The sequence below is a fragment of the Tupaia chinensis genome, unplaced genomic scaffold (genome assembly GCF_000334495.1).
Source record: "Tupaia chinensis unplaced genomic scaffold, TupChi_1.0 Scaffold000448_1, whole genome shotgun sequence".
NCBI classification, from domain to species: domain Eukaryota; kingdom Metazoa; phylum Chordata; class Mammalia; order Scandentia; family Tupaiidae; genus Tupaia; species Tupaia belangeri.
This window is the reverse complement of record NW_006159953.1, coordinates 269,161-282,987: the sequence shown is the minus strand read 5'-3', so window position 1 is coordinate 282,987 and position 13,827 is coordinate 269,161. Positions and strand designations below refer to the sequence as shown.

The 13,827-nt window shown below is 36.0% G+C and overlaps 1 pseudogene; it reads left to right on the top strand.

The window, feature by feature from the left end:
• The window catches only part of LOC102480449 (high mobility group protein B1-like), a 31,396-nt pseudogene extending 19,720 nt beyond the window's left edge, over positions 1–11,676 (top strand).
• The last annotated feature ends 2,151 nt before the right edge of the window (positions 11,677–13,827 follow it).

Here is a 13,827-nt window from a genome sequence, read left to right as displayed (position 1 = left end):
AGTCTTTTGTAAAGTGTGTAATTCCTCTTTTAGATCTTGCAAGAATTTCCTCATCTCCTGGAACTCGTCAACTTCTTTCTCCTTTCTCTTTAGCAGTTCATTATCTCTCTTCCCTTCCATCTCTGTTAGCTTAGACATTATGAATGATCTAAATTCCTTATCAGACATTTCCATGATTTTTACCGAACTGCTTGTGGATGAAGAAGAGTTACTCTTTTCCCTTGGAGGAGAGGTATTTTCTCGTTTTCTCATATTTCTCATGATCCGGCGGTGATTTCTTATCATCTGATGGATGGTGTGTTTCTTTCAAATTCTTGAAGTTCAGCCTTAATGTTCAGGAGCAAGCAGACAGAGGTGATCTAGAATCTCTTTGCCATTCTGTTGTGATCGCTGGTGCAGAAGATTCAGTAGATAGTGGGGAATATTTTAACCCTATTAGTATTTGGATGTTTAGCTATGGTGCTCTTAGATCTGTCACTAGCTCATTAGTTGGAGGCTGAATTATCAGTAGGAAATCTTCATTCCCTGAAAAATCTAGTTCACTGGAGCCATGTGGAACCTTCTTCTGAAGTATCTATCTTCTTTTTTTATTTTTTTATTTTTTTGGAGAGGTTTTTGCTATAGGGTGCGTGCACTCACCAGACAGACAGAGAGAGAGACATAGAGACAGAAAGCAAGAAATCACCCCCCAGGGGGGATGGTCAGGCCGCAATCCCTTCTCCTCCATTCTCCTCTCAGGATCTTGGGCACGCACGCACACGCGCCCGGCGTGAGTTTTAAGCCACCAGGTCCCGGACGCGAACCGTGGTTGACTACGTGGGAGTCCAACGACATAGCCATTACACTAACTACAGGTTCCCTCTTCTTTTATACTATGTCTATTTTTCATCTTTTTTTTAACAGGACTATCTTGTCAATATCTTTATTTCTGGGTACAAGTTTTGTAGGTTTCCATGATTTGGGTATAAATGTTTAAGGTTTCTATTAATTTTTAATAATGTAATGTCAGTCTTAATTTCTTCTTTCTTAGAAGTAAAGATTTGAAAAAACACAGTTATTAGAGTTTTATTTTACTTTATTGTTTATAACAAGAAAAAAATTTATTGTTTGCAATAGGTGAAATTGTATCAGTGACACTTTTCGTATTTTTTCCCTATACATTGAGAAATTATTCCTCTTGAAATTCCAGTACATTAATTTAAGATTTGTCTTCATATTCAAATATTTACTGATTTTTTAGGTTCAAATATTGATAGTTCTATAAATAACTTATTGTTTTGTTCTTGATTGTCTTACATATGTGTTATGACTGTTGTTTGTTCTAAGTAGTTTTTACATCTCCCCAGGTAGCTTTATTGCATTAAGGCATCTTTTCTAATTGTATTTTCTCTATGAGTGTGTGTGTGTTTGCGTCTCTCTCTCTCTCTCTCTCTCTCTCTCTTTCATACACACACACACACACACACACACACACACACACACATTGCCACTGCCTACCCTCCTCCCTCTTTGGATATGTTGTTACATTTGTTTTTATATCCAATGTAATTCTGTTCCATCTGCTGGGATTCCTTCAATATGAGAAGCCCACACAATCACCAGCAGATGGTGCTGTAATCTCCCCTCTTACAGGCAGTGGTTCTTTAGCAGTCAGGTAGTCCTCTAAGCCATCTGGAGGCTGCTCCAACTCTGTTTCCCTTGTGCTCTTCAAGCCTGAGAAACTGAGAGAATTTATCTCACCTGTTTAGCTACTCCTTGGTTCTCGAGTGACAAGACATGGAAACTTAATGAACACTTACTGTAAATATCAATCTTCTTTTCCTGATATTCCAAAAATCTTCATTAAACTCTTTCTATTCAAATCCTTAGACCAGAGGTGTCCAAGGCTGCTTTCCAGGCCTTCCTCCAAAAGAGAATTAAAGAAGCTTTTTTCTCTGAATCCCCCAGCCAGTCTGAATGGCAAGAACAGAAAAGAGAATGAATTTAATTTTATGTTGAGAATGGGAAAAAAGCAGAGTATATTACTATACTACATTACTAGAATCTTCTCTATTGTATACTCAACTTATAATAACATTTTAAAATTAGATATGGGAGAACAAAGAATACAGGGAAACTATGCCTCAGTTTTGCTGTGAAACTAAAGTTTCTCTTAAAAATAAAGTCTATTTTCTTAAAAAATAAGAATGAAGTAAATATGAGGATCATTTAAAAGTTTAAAGCATCCACGGGACAGCCCACGTTTAATTGACTTGTATAACAAACAGGTTTGCAAAAAGGCAGTTTTTTTCATTTGGTTGGTTGGGTTTTCTTAGAGAGGTTCTTGCTAAAGGGTGAAAGTGCCACCAGAGAGGCAGAGAGATTAAAATGAGAAATCACCTTCATACACACACAGAGGGGATGGCCACAACACAATCCTTTCTCCTCTCAGGATCTCGGTCATGCATGCACATATGCCTGGCATGAGTTTTAAGCCCCTGGGTCTGGGATTCAAACTGCAGTTGACTACATGAGAGTCCAGTGAGGTAACCATTACTCCAGCTCCTGGTACCCAACAGAAAAGTAGCTTTTACCTGCTTTTTTTGACATACACAAAATAAAACTGCTTTCTACAAAGAATTTCTTTAATTTCCTTACTGAGGAAAACAAACCCCCAGTTATCTGCTAATGCATATTCATTTATTAAACCAAAAAGATAAAATTTTACAAAGAAACTTTCAGAATGTGTAACTCACCACTGTTCTTGTAAATATGTGCCAATATATTGGAACCAGCAGTTAGTGTAATGGCTATGTCGCTCGACTCTCAGTATGTAGTCAACCACAGTTCACGTCCCGGACCCAGTGGCTTAAAACTCACGCTGGGCGCGTGTGGTTTTTCCACAATGAATAGACCCAAGATAGAAAAAGGAATAACTAATTTTTAATAAGGTATTTCAATATGACTTTTAAATGTCCATGATCATCATTCTATTCAGAAGAAGGCAGAACTACTTTCCAAAAGTGTCCTTTAACAGATTAAAACATTTTAGATTAGGGACTTCGGAGTCATACAAACTTTGCAACAAATCTTGACCATGTCAGTAGCCCTAAAACTGTCAGCTCCTCGTACATTGTCATTAGAGTAGTTTCCTTACATTGAATGTATAGATGAAGTTGGGAAAAACTGACATGTTGACAATATTGAGTCTTCTTATCCCTAAATATGGGATGTCTTTATTTATTCAGTTCTTTGATACCTTTCATCAGAGTTTTGTAGTTTTTCACATATGTAAGAGGCCTTCAAAACCCTCATGGAAAATGTATATTATGAAAAATATATATATGGATTTGAAATGTTTTCACATCAAATAAGCTTAAACTTTAATTCCATTTTCCATGAAGTTTTTGATGTCCTCTCATATCTTGTATACATTTGTTAGATTTATTTATAAGTGTTTAATTTGAGGAAATAATACTGTACATAGTACTGTTTTTAATTTGAAAGTCCACTTGTTTCTTGTTCATATATAGAAAAAAATAAATTTTGTATATTAACCTGGTATCCTTCAACTTCGCTGTAATCTCTTACTAGTTCTAAGAGACTTTTTATCAGTTCTTCCTGTTTCCTACATAGAAAATTATGTCATCTGTGAAGTTTTATTTCTTTCTCCTAAATCAGCATACTTATTTATTTTTCATATCTTATTGCTGCATCACTTTTAATTACATGTTCAGGGCCCTTTTTTTGCAGTAAGATGTAAAGTAAAACATGTTGTCATCATTTTTAATAGTTAATAATTTTATATATTATTAACATTCTTAGAATAAATAAGCAAATAAAAATTAGACAAATTATTAACTTACATTTCTTCATCTTTAAATTGAAGATATTAATATGTATTTCATAAAGCCATTATAAAAGGTAGGGCTAGTTAAAATAATATTGAAACAAAACTAATTTGTCATTCAGACTTTATTATGTAGAAGATGTATTAAATTTTAATTGCTACTGGAACAAATTACCACAAATTTAAATACAAGTTATTTTAAAGCTCTATACATGAGTTCAAAACAGAACTCACCAAACTAAAATAAAGATGTTACAGAGCTGTGTTCCATCCGAAGGCACTAGAGGGGATGTATTCCTTTGCTTTCTCAGTTTCTGATGCTATTCATATTCCTTGGCTCATGCAACTATTTCTCCATCTGCAGAGCCAGGAGCTGCAGTCTAGATACTTCTCACACCTTCTCTTTCTTCTTTTTGTGTCTTATCTTTTAGACTCAGCCAGAAAACAGTTCTCTGCATTTTTACACAGAAATAAATACATCATGACTTTTCCAACAACTCAGTATTAAATGCATCCATGAAATCCCATTTTTTAAACCCAAAGAGTATATTCATAGTATCTGGGGGTTAGGGACATTTTTAGGGAATTGTTATTCTGCCTACTAGAAAGTATGATAATTATATCACTATTTTAAAATCATTATTCTTCATGATAGAGCATATGCACACATGCACAAGAGAGGTAGAAACACCCTCCACAGGGCTTGGTCACTTGATTATCTCCTTCTTCCTTTCTACCAGCCTGCCACTGAAACTACAACTGCTGTGTGGCTTCCATGGCTTCCAGTTAGTTCTACAGTCTAGTATACTACCAGTTGTGCCACATGGACTGGGCCATCACTATTACTTTGAAATTTCTTTAGAATTCCAATGCTATAAAGTAAGGTAATAAAAATAATCATGCTACCCTGTGGCATGGTGGTTAAGTCAGCTGAATCCCACATGGCCAACTATGCGATTTGAGTCCTGAACCTAGTGGCTTAAAAAACACACCAAATGCATGCACATGCATGCCCAAAATTCCCAAGAAGAAAATGGAGAAGGGACGGATTGCAGTGTGGCCATCCCCCCCAGGGGTGATTTCTCACTTTCCCTCTTTTTTTCCAGTAAGTGTACATGCCTATAGCTAACTTTAAAACATGAATAATAATGAAAAAAATTATACTTTTATTATATCTGTTCTTTGGAAAGGAATGCAATAGCAAAAGGTGAAAGAGAAATATAACCTATTCTCTACCCCTTCTACCAAATTGAAGCTTTTTCTAATTACTTCCAGGAAAGGTCAAAATGTTTTTTGGTGGGTAAAGAAGTTTAAGGCTTCATAAATATGCCCAACCTGTTGAATGTGCATTCGCAGTTCTCACTGAGCACGATCATGTAGAGAGCACTGTAATTTTGAGTTCTTCAAACATGTACCCAAGCCTGAAGAGGCCTATCGCATCACTGTGATCCTCTATGGATGTCTGCTGAGGATTAACTGTTTAGATTGGGATGGGCCAATAAGAACTTCACCTTCAGCAGTTGTATTGTATTGTTTTGTATTGGTTAGCCTGGGAAGACAGCCCTATTCTTTGTGTTTTTGTACATGCTTATCAATGCTGCTGCCTTTTTGTCTTTGCATAGCTTACTTTTTTTAAAATTAATTTATTTTTTTTATTATCGTCATAATCTTGTTTATATTACATTGAATTGCATATAACTTTACAGAGTATTATATTGCTTTTTTCAAAAGGGAATGCCATGCATGTCAGTCAATATGGAGATATTAATCTCCCCACTTCATAGTCGATATCTTTTCATTGTTTTTCCCTATCATTATTATTATTATTCCAATTATTTTTTAAACAGTCAATCATTATTTCTCATTTTGCTTGTAAAAAGACTTTTCACATCATAAAATACTTCTCAGACCAATTCAGTTGAGAATACTATACATGTCATCATCAACAGGTAATAAGCCATAACTTTCTTGATATCATTACCTATATTTTGATATGCTAAAGTAACATATTTATGGATGCAATTTCAGTTCTTTTAGGAACCTGAAGTTGCTTGTAAAATTAATTGTTCTGAGAAAAAAAGAATACGCTGTTCAACAGGATCGTTTGTGTAGTCTTAGTTAGTAACCTCCTCTTTACTAAAGCCAAGCGTGATGTCTTTACTAAGAATGTTGAAGAGATGCTTTACTATAAAAGTCCACACTTACTTTGTAATGGGACAAACAGCTTGTAGTTTCTTTGCAAGCCAGGCTGCAAAAAAATCACTGAAATATGGTAACAATACATAGTCTTTAATAAATTTTCCTCTTTCATAGGGTGTTTCTTTCATTAAAGCTGAGAAATTTTGTCACAGGAATTTAGGATAGCTGTTCATCACTACAGCACATTAATCTCAAGTGGCCAGTCAACCTAAAAAAACCTGGCCTGACTCAGGTTTCTAGAGATGGGCCACTCCACCAGCGAACTGGTTTTTTAATATCCAGTATGTCACTTCACAAACAACAACAGGAATGAGATACTGACAGAGTGTTGTTTCTACAGTACAAACACAAAAAAAAGGTTATCTTTGGAACCATATGACATAGACTAGTTTTCATAGCAAAAATTCTGAGGAATACTGAGGCTGCAAATTAAAGGAATTAAACACTCTTTTTTTCTCTCATGGTCTGTAGCTAAAAATTTGCATCATTTATTGCTGGAGAATAACTTCCTGTCTAAAATAACATTTTCAATATCTCAGATAACTGGACCAGTCAGGGACCCAAAGCACTGGACCCATATGGGAAAGGTCCTGGGTTAACATCCTGGGACTTTGCCAAGCATACAAGGCACACGTGTGCTGTGATCTGGGCTGGCTGAAACTGGGGGTGGATCATGGCACAAAAACCTTGTTATGAGTGCCTCTCTCACTCTCTCTGTCTTTTCTGTCATGGAATACAAAAGTAAACATTTTAAAAGGTTGAGAGAATCACCTTAAAGGAAAAAAAATAAATATCAAATAGCAATCGAAATCCAACGTCTGGGGTAGAGATGGGCTGGAGAGTGTTGGTGTGTCTATTGACTTCTCTAAAGTACAGTTTGGGGGCCCAGCACCATCAGCCTTTCCTGAGAACCTGTGTGACAAGAAGAAACCAGTCCCCATTTCATCCCAGCTAAATCGGAATCTCCTTTATGCCAAGATCCTCAGCAGAGCCAGTCAGCAGACTAACATGCAACAGGTACTGCTCTGGAGGAGGTCTAGCCTATGTTGTTCTATCCTTAGACCCTCTGCATTTGTTTACACATTCCCAACTAAATAGGCCCTCTACTATGAAGGCCTCTCTTCTTTCTCTGAACTGCTGTAATTTCTGCACAATTAATTTTTCAAATAAATTACATGCTATTCTATTGTTTCTATTGATTTATTTTCTATCTGCTGGTCCTACCCAAAGTAGTACCTTGTACATAGTTGATTAGGTGATTAATACATATCATTGACAGAGTTCCCTTGCATGTAGTTAAATTCACCCTGATTTTAAAATCCTTCGATAAATTCTATAACAGTTCTCATTGATCTGGAAGCTACTTGGGAACAGAGTCTATTATTTTTATATTCACAGTGGCTTCACCGCCACCTTGCTACATTTACCCAGGCATATACCACTTAGCTTTAATTCATTCACCACAGGCCCTGTTTTGATGAAAACAAAAAAAATACTGGGTTGTGACTGATATGAAATCAATCCTCATTCAGATGACAAGTTTGGTCTTTTATAAAGCTGGGGTGAAAGTAGATAACTCACTCTGTGTGTATTTTCATCCAGAGACCAAAATCATAATACTTTTGCCTTGGGCTATGTTGATAATTTATTAGAAAATCAACAGCTACTAAATAAATAAATACAAATACATAATAATTTTAAAAACCAACAACAATAACCAAAAGGGAAGAATATGTATATTTAATTTTCACTAAAAATAAAGTTTCTAAAGAGGCAATCATTCAAAAGTGCCCACGTACAAAAAGTATACACTTGACAGTGAAGCTAACTTAAAGCACTTCAAAATGTACTGTACAGATATAGAACATTGCTGAGAAATGTACATCATAATCAAACTAAAATAATATTTTGCATTAAAGACATCTTTAAGTGTCATATGCATTTTTAAAGTAAAAAAGGGGAACCAGCAGTTGGTGTAATGGCTATATCACTGGACTCCCATGTAGTTGACTATGGTTTGAATCCCGGATCCAGTGACTTAAACTCACACCGGGTGCATGTGCATGTGTGCCCAAGATCCCAAGAGGAGAATGGAGGAGAAGGGATTGCAGCACAGCCATCCCCCACCCCGGGGTGAGGGGTGTGATTTCTCACTTTCTGTCTCTCTGTCTCTCTGTCTTTCTGGTGAATGCATGCACCCTGTAGCAAAAACCTCTCAAAAAAAAGGAAATATTTTACTGAAATATGGACAGTTGTGGAATCAACTCTATTAATAGATTGAAAGCAATAACTGTACTTTTAAACTTACTAAACCAATTGATAAGTATAGAATGGTTTTCTGATATGTATATACATGTATGACACTAAAATACTAGCTTATAGTTTTTGTTGGTATTTAATTGATGTAAAGCATACACTGGGTTCTAGTTTTTTGAAAACGTAAGTTTGAGTTAGAAATTGTTTCACTGTCCTTTCTCTGAAACTGATATCATGCTACATCATCAACGCCTCTTTTATTAATCTATCAATTGTTATTATTTCCTGGATTCAGAGTCATTCTTGGTTGCTTTGAAAAACTAGCTTATAGATTGAATTCTTTATTAAACTTCCCCTCTCATCATCAGTGATGTAATAAAGATAGAGTAAGATATCAATTTTTCAGCTTTATTAAGGTTCAGGCTTAAAATAAGAATCAGGATATTAAGTTTATTTCAATCACAGTTCAACATTTGATTTCTCCTTAATAAGGACATGGCAAAATAATTACAATATTTAAATCTTGTCCTCAGAAACCTCTGGACTCACTGTTAAAGTGAGAACTAAAATAACTGCAGAAGAAAATGCCAAAGGGACTTACCTTGACTTAAAAATACAATACCATTTATTATAAGTTCAGAACCCACTGTACCTTCAGAAAGTATAAAATGTTGACTTTTGCTTGTGGGCAAAAATTGAGTGGCTTCACTTGTTCTATTAGGAATTAGATCCAACCACTAAGAACATTTTTTTTTTCAATATTCTTTCATAGTGAATACAAAGTCTATTTCAAATATAGTCCAAATAATTAAATTATGAAACAGAGCCCCACAAGTAATTATTGATTTTTTTTACCAAAGTAGATGGATATGTCATTTTCTGCCTTTGTATAGTGTAGCAATATTCAAAACACCTTACACATTTTAAAAGAATTATTTAATTAATTAATTTATTAGTACTCTAAATTTGCTATAGGGCACGTGCACTCACCAGAGAGAGCTGGAAAGTGAGAAAGCAAGCTACCAGGTATGGGACTCAAACCACAGTCAGCTACATGGGAGTCCAGCACCTTAACCACCATACCACCTGATGGCCTCACCTTAAACTTTACATTATTTCAGATTTACATTTCTCTTGCTAAAGTTTAAGGCTATACAGCTTATATTTTAGAAAACACAAAAGTGACTTTCTCATTGTACTATACTAATTAGTTAACCAACTCCTTTCCATAACTCTTCTACTTACATAAATTTTTGTTTTCCTAAGCCTTTCTTGGTATTAATTTATATATATTTTTTTTTCTTAGATTTACTTCTTTGAATTACTTTTAAGTGAGTGTTCTAAAGGAATATATTCTCAACATTTTACACTCTGGTTAAAGGTCAGATTGTATGACCACACATAAAATACCAAACCATGCACCATAGTTTATCTTTTATGCTGTATTCTATTCATATGTATCATGTTTATACAATTGTATTCTCATTTAATTGATAATGACCAAGAGTTTATAGATACAATCCACCAGTATTGAACACTAGTTTCATTTCTCCACATCTTTACCAATATTTGTTTCAATTATGTGCACCTAGAAAATTTTTTCAATTATTTTTTTCTTTTCCTAGCTTCCTTAATATTAGGACTGAGAAAAATGTTGATTAAAAATAATAAATCAGTAATCTAGTATCCTGAAGTGGTGTTAGTTCCCACAATTTCTAACTAGAATACTTGAAGAACTGAATATACAAAAGCTGACATTCTGTACCCAGGTGTTATGAGCATTTGTCCCACCGGAAGTAGGGTTTGGATGTGTATGCAGTGAGGTAAAGATTGAGAGCTACTAGTCAGAACATGACTTTGAATTCAAAGTACTGTCGCAGAGAGACTAGCTAAAACAATTAATTTTGGTTATAATGCATCCATAAGCAAATCCTAAATACTTTGAACAAAAAAAAAAAAGCCAACTACTTTCTACATCTTTTAAGTATATTTAAATAAATTCTTATCTACACCACAGCATATTATCAGATTTTACTCAATATTATGGCATTCATGCTATAAAGTAATTCAGAAATTGACCTAGAGAAGCACTTCAAAAACACAAGGTGCTTGCTAGTTAATTATATTTTCTATTATAATGCTCCATGTAGGCAAGATTTCTATCTATATACATAGCCAACAAAACAAACAAAACAAAGGGACCAGCAGTTAGCATAATGGCTATGTCGCTGGATTCCTATGTAGTCGACCGCGGTTCACATCCCGGACCCAGTGGCTTAAAACTCATGCCAGGCACGTGTGCGTGTGTGCCCAAGATCCCGAGAGGAGAATGGAGGAGAAGGGAGTGTGGCGTGGCCATCCCCCCTGGGGGGTGATTTCTTGCTTTCTGTCTCTCTGTCTCTCTCTGTCTGTCTAGCGAGCACACACGCCCTATAGCAAAAACCTCTCAAAAAAATTTTAAAAAATAAATAAAAAGAAACAAAACAAACAAAAACCTTCAAGTGATTTTCCTGCAAAATGTGGGTATTTGGTTTTTGCAGTTATTCACTAAAGTTTCTCTTAAGCCAATGATTTCCAAAGAGTGTGGAAATCGACTAAGAATTTATTTCAAAGGCATGCGTAAGCACAAGTTTATGTATGTGTGTATGTGTGTGTGTGTGTGTGTGTGTGTGTGTGTATTTGTGTTTTCAGGGAGCAGTAATTGAGAGGGAAAAAAAAGGCAGAGTACATTGAGCCCCATAGAAACAGTGATGGAGCAAATGAGGCATTTGGACACAGGGCAACTCGTGCCCCATGAGGTAAGATAACTTAACATTGGTAAAAGAGATTCTAAGAAGTTGAGAGGCAAAAAGTCATTATATGCAGTCTTCGCACAAACAGCAGTACCCAGATGCTTCAGCCAACTTCTCAGGTTTTCTGAGAAGTGTTCAGAGAGGTGAGACCAAGTCTGCTAAAGAGAAAGGAAACCTTGAAGATGACAAAGGCAAACAAGGTCCATTATGAAAGAGAAATGAAAACCTACATTCCTCCTAAATAGGAAACAAAATACAGGTTCAAGGATCCCAATGCACCCAAAGCCTTTTTCTGGTTCTGTTCTGAGTATCACCCCCAAATCAGAAAACATCGAGGCATATTCACTGGTGATGTAAAGAAACTGGGAGAGCTGTGGAATAACACTGCTCCAGATGATAAACAGCCTTTTGAAAAGAAGGCTGCCAAGCCAAAAGAAAATTTTTGCATACTGAATGACAGGAAAACCTGATGCAGGAAAAAAAAGAAAAAGAAAAGAAAAAAAAAAGATTTATCAAGGCTGAAAAGAGCATAAAATATAAAGAAGAGGATGAAGACAAAGAAAAATGTAAGAGGAAAAAGATGAAGATGATGATGAATAAATTGGTTCCATCACAGGTTTTTTTTTGTTCCCTGTTTATAAAACATGTAACCACCCTGTACACAACTCGCTCCTTTTAAAGAAAAAAACTGAGGGGCCAGCAGAGAGCATAGTGGTTAAAGCACTGGACTCCCACATGGGCAAGCACACTTTGAGTCCCGGACCTGGCAGCTTGAAACTCATGCTGTGTGTGTGTGCGTGCCCAAAGCACTGAGAAGAGAATGAAGGGGAAGGGATTGTGTGGTGGCCATCCCCTCCCCACCCCCAGGGAGTAATTTCTCACTTTTTTAAAAAAAGCAAGGCTATGTAAGATTTGTTTTTAAACTATAGTGTCTTTTTTGTATAATTAACACATTAGTGAATGAGTGCTGGATAACCCTGTCCTGGTACAGTATAGGGTGTAAATCAGCATGGGAATTAAAAGCAGGTTCTTGTTGGTGCATGGCACAGTTAGTTACATATGGGGGTGGTAGGTTTGGTTTTTTCTTCAGTTGTCTCTAATGCAGCTTATACAAAATCATTGTTCTGTTAACTGAACTTCACTGGACTTCTGAAAAAAAAAAGTAGCAGTTGCTTTGTTGACACTCTGAATTTGTGTTGTTGTTTTGTTTTGTTTGAGAGAGAGGTTTTTTGCTATAAGGCATGTGTGCTCACCTGAGACAGAGAGAGAGAGGGAGAAAGCAAGAAATCAACCCCCTCCACCCCCAGGGAGGATGGCCACACCGCAATCCCTCCTCCTCCACTATTCGCTTGGGCACACATGCACACGTGCTGGGCATGAGTTTTAGGCCACCAGGTCCAGGACTCAAATGACGGTGAAGTACCTGGGAGTCCAGCAACGTAACTATTACACCATCTGCTGGTCCCTATACTCTGAATGTTTCTAAGTAACTATTTTTGAATAATAAAAGAAAGAGGACAATAGTATCCCTTTTCTACATTTCTTCACCGCCACCCCAAGCAATATCTTTAAAATGAAAGTTAGCAGAACTTGAAGTGAAAGTTTAGAAAACTCAGTTTATGAAAAAAAAAAAAAGTGATGCAATATGATTGATATGGGAAATTGAACTGATTTATGAGTACTTTAATATAGAATTTAACTAAAACTGTATTAATACTGGCTGGTAACATGTCAAAATATTTTTTCAAATATTAGGTCATAGACTCTCCCATGCTTCAATATGAACTTCCCTCATTCAAGCTTCTCTCTTGCTGTGACAGGACAGTAGCACTTTTTGTGTGGGTCATTGATGTTGGCATCATATACTTCAGCATTTTTGCTTTGATGAGAATGTGGTAGTAATAACAGTAGATTCTTAGATACCGCATTTGCCATTTTCTAACTGCACATTAAAATGTTCTACCTCACAGGTTTATTTCTTCCTCTCTCCTTCTTTGTACATACCTGCATGAAATCTTCAAAATAGTTCAAATGAAAAAAATGTGGGGTCCTGCCTGGAACAAAATGTTGAAGTAAAATAGATATTCCAGGAAGATAAATGATTATCTTCTGTGTTAACACCAGGAAAACAATGTATTGATCTATATGTCCCTAAGAAGTATGCTTTCCTTACTGTAAGAAGTTGGCCACATACTACTCATTATAAATCTGCTCATTTTCTATGCAACTTGGAGGTTCTTTGTTAAAATAGCCATCAAATGCTGTTTCATATTACTATAATCGTCTAATTTCATCTAGTGGAGAAATGCAGTATAGTTGGGGTGTTTAATGGTACCACTTGAACAAAATATATGCGCCTTGATCTACAGTTTTATCAGAAAGCTTATACACATCTGGATTCGATTTCACAGCTTCTTATATAAATCATTAACATATGATAGTAATAAAGAGGACTTTTAAATGAACCATAAGAAAATTAGGGGGCCAAATGGCACAATGCATAATGCAGTGTGACCCATATGGGTTTATGTCCTGGGGCCTCCCTGAGCAACCCACATAGACTTACAGGCCTGTAATCCAGGCCATGTGAGGCTGGGTGTGGATTGTGACATGAAGACCTTGTTGCAGATGTCTCTTCCTCTTCTAAGTCAGTAAATAAATTTTCATTTTCTTGTCAGAGAGTGTGTGTACTCACTAAAGAGGAAGATTGATAGAAAAGGGGGAAAAGCGCCTCCATTAGGGTGTGGTAAC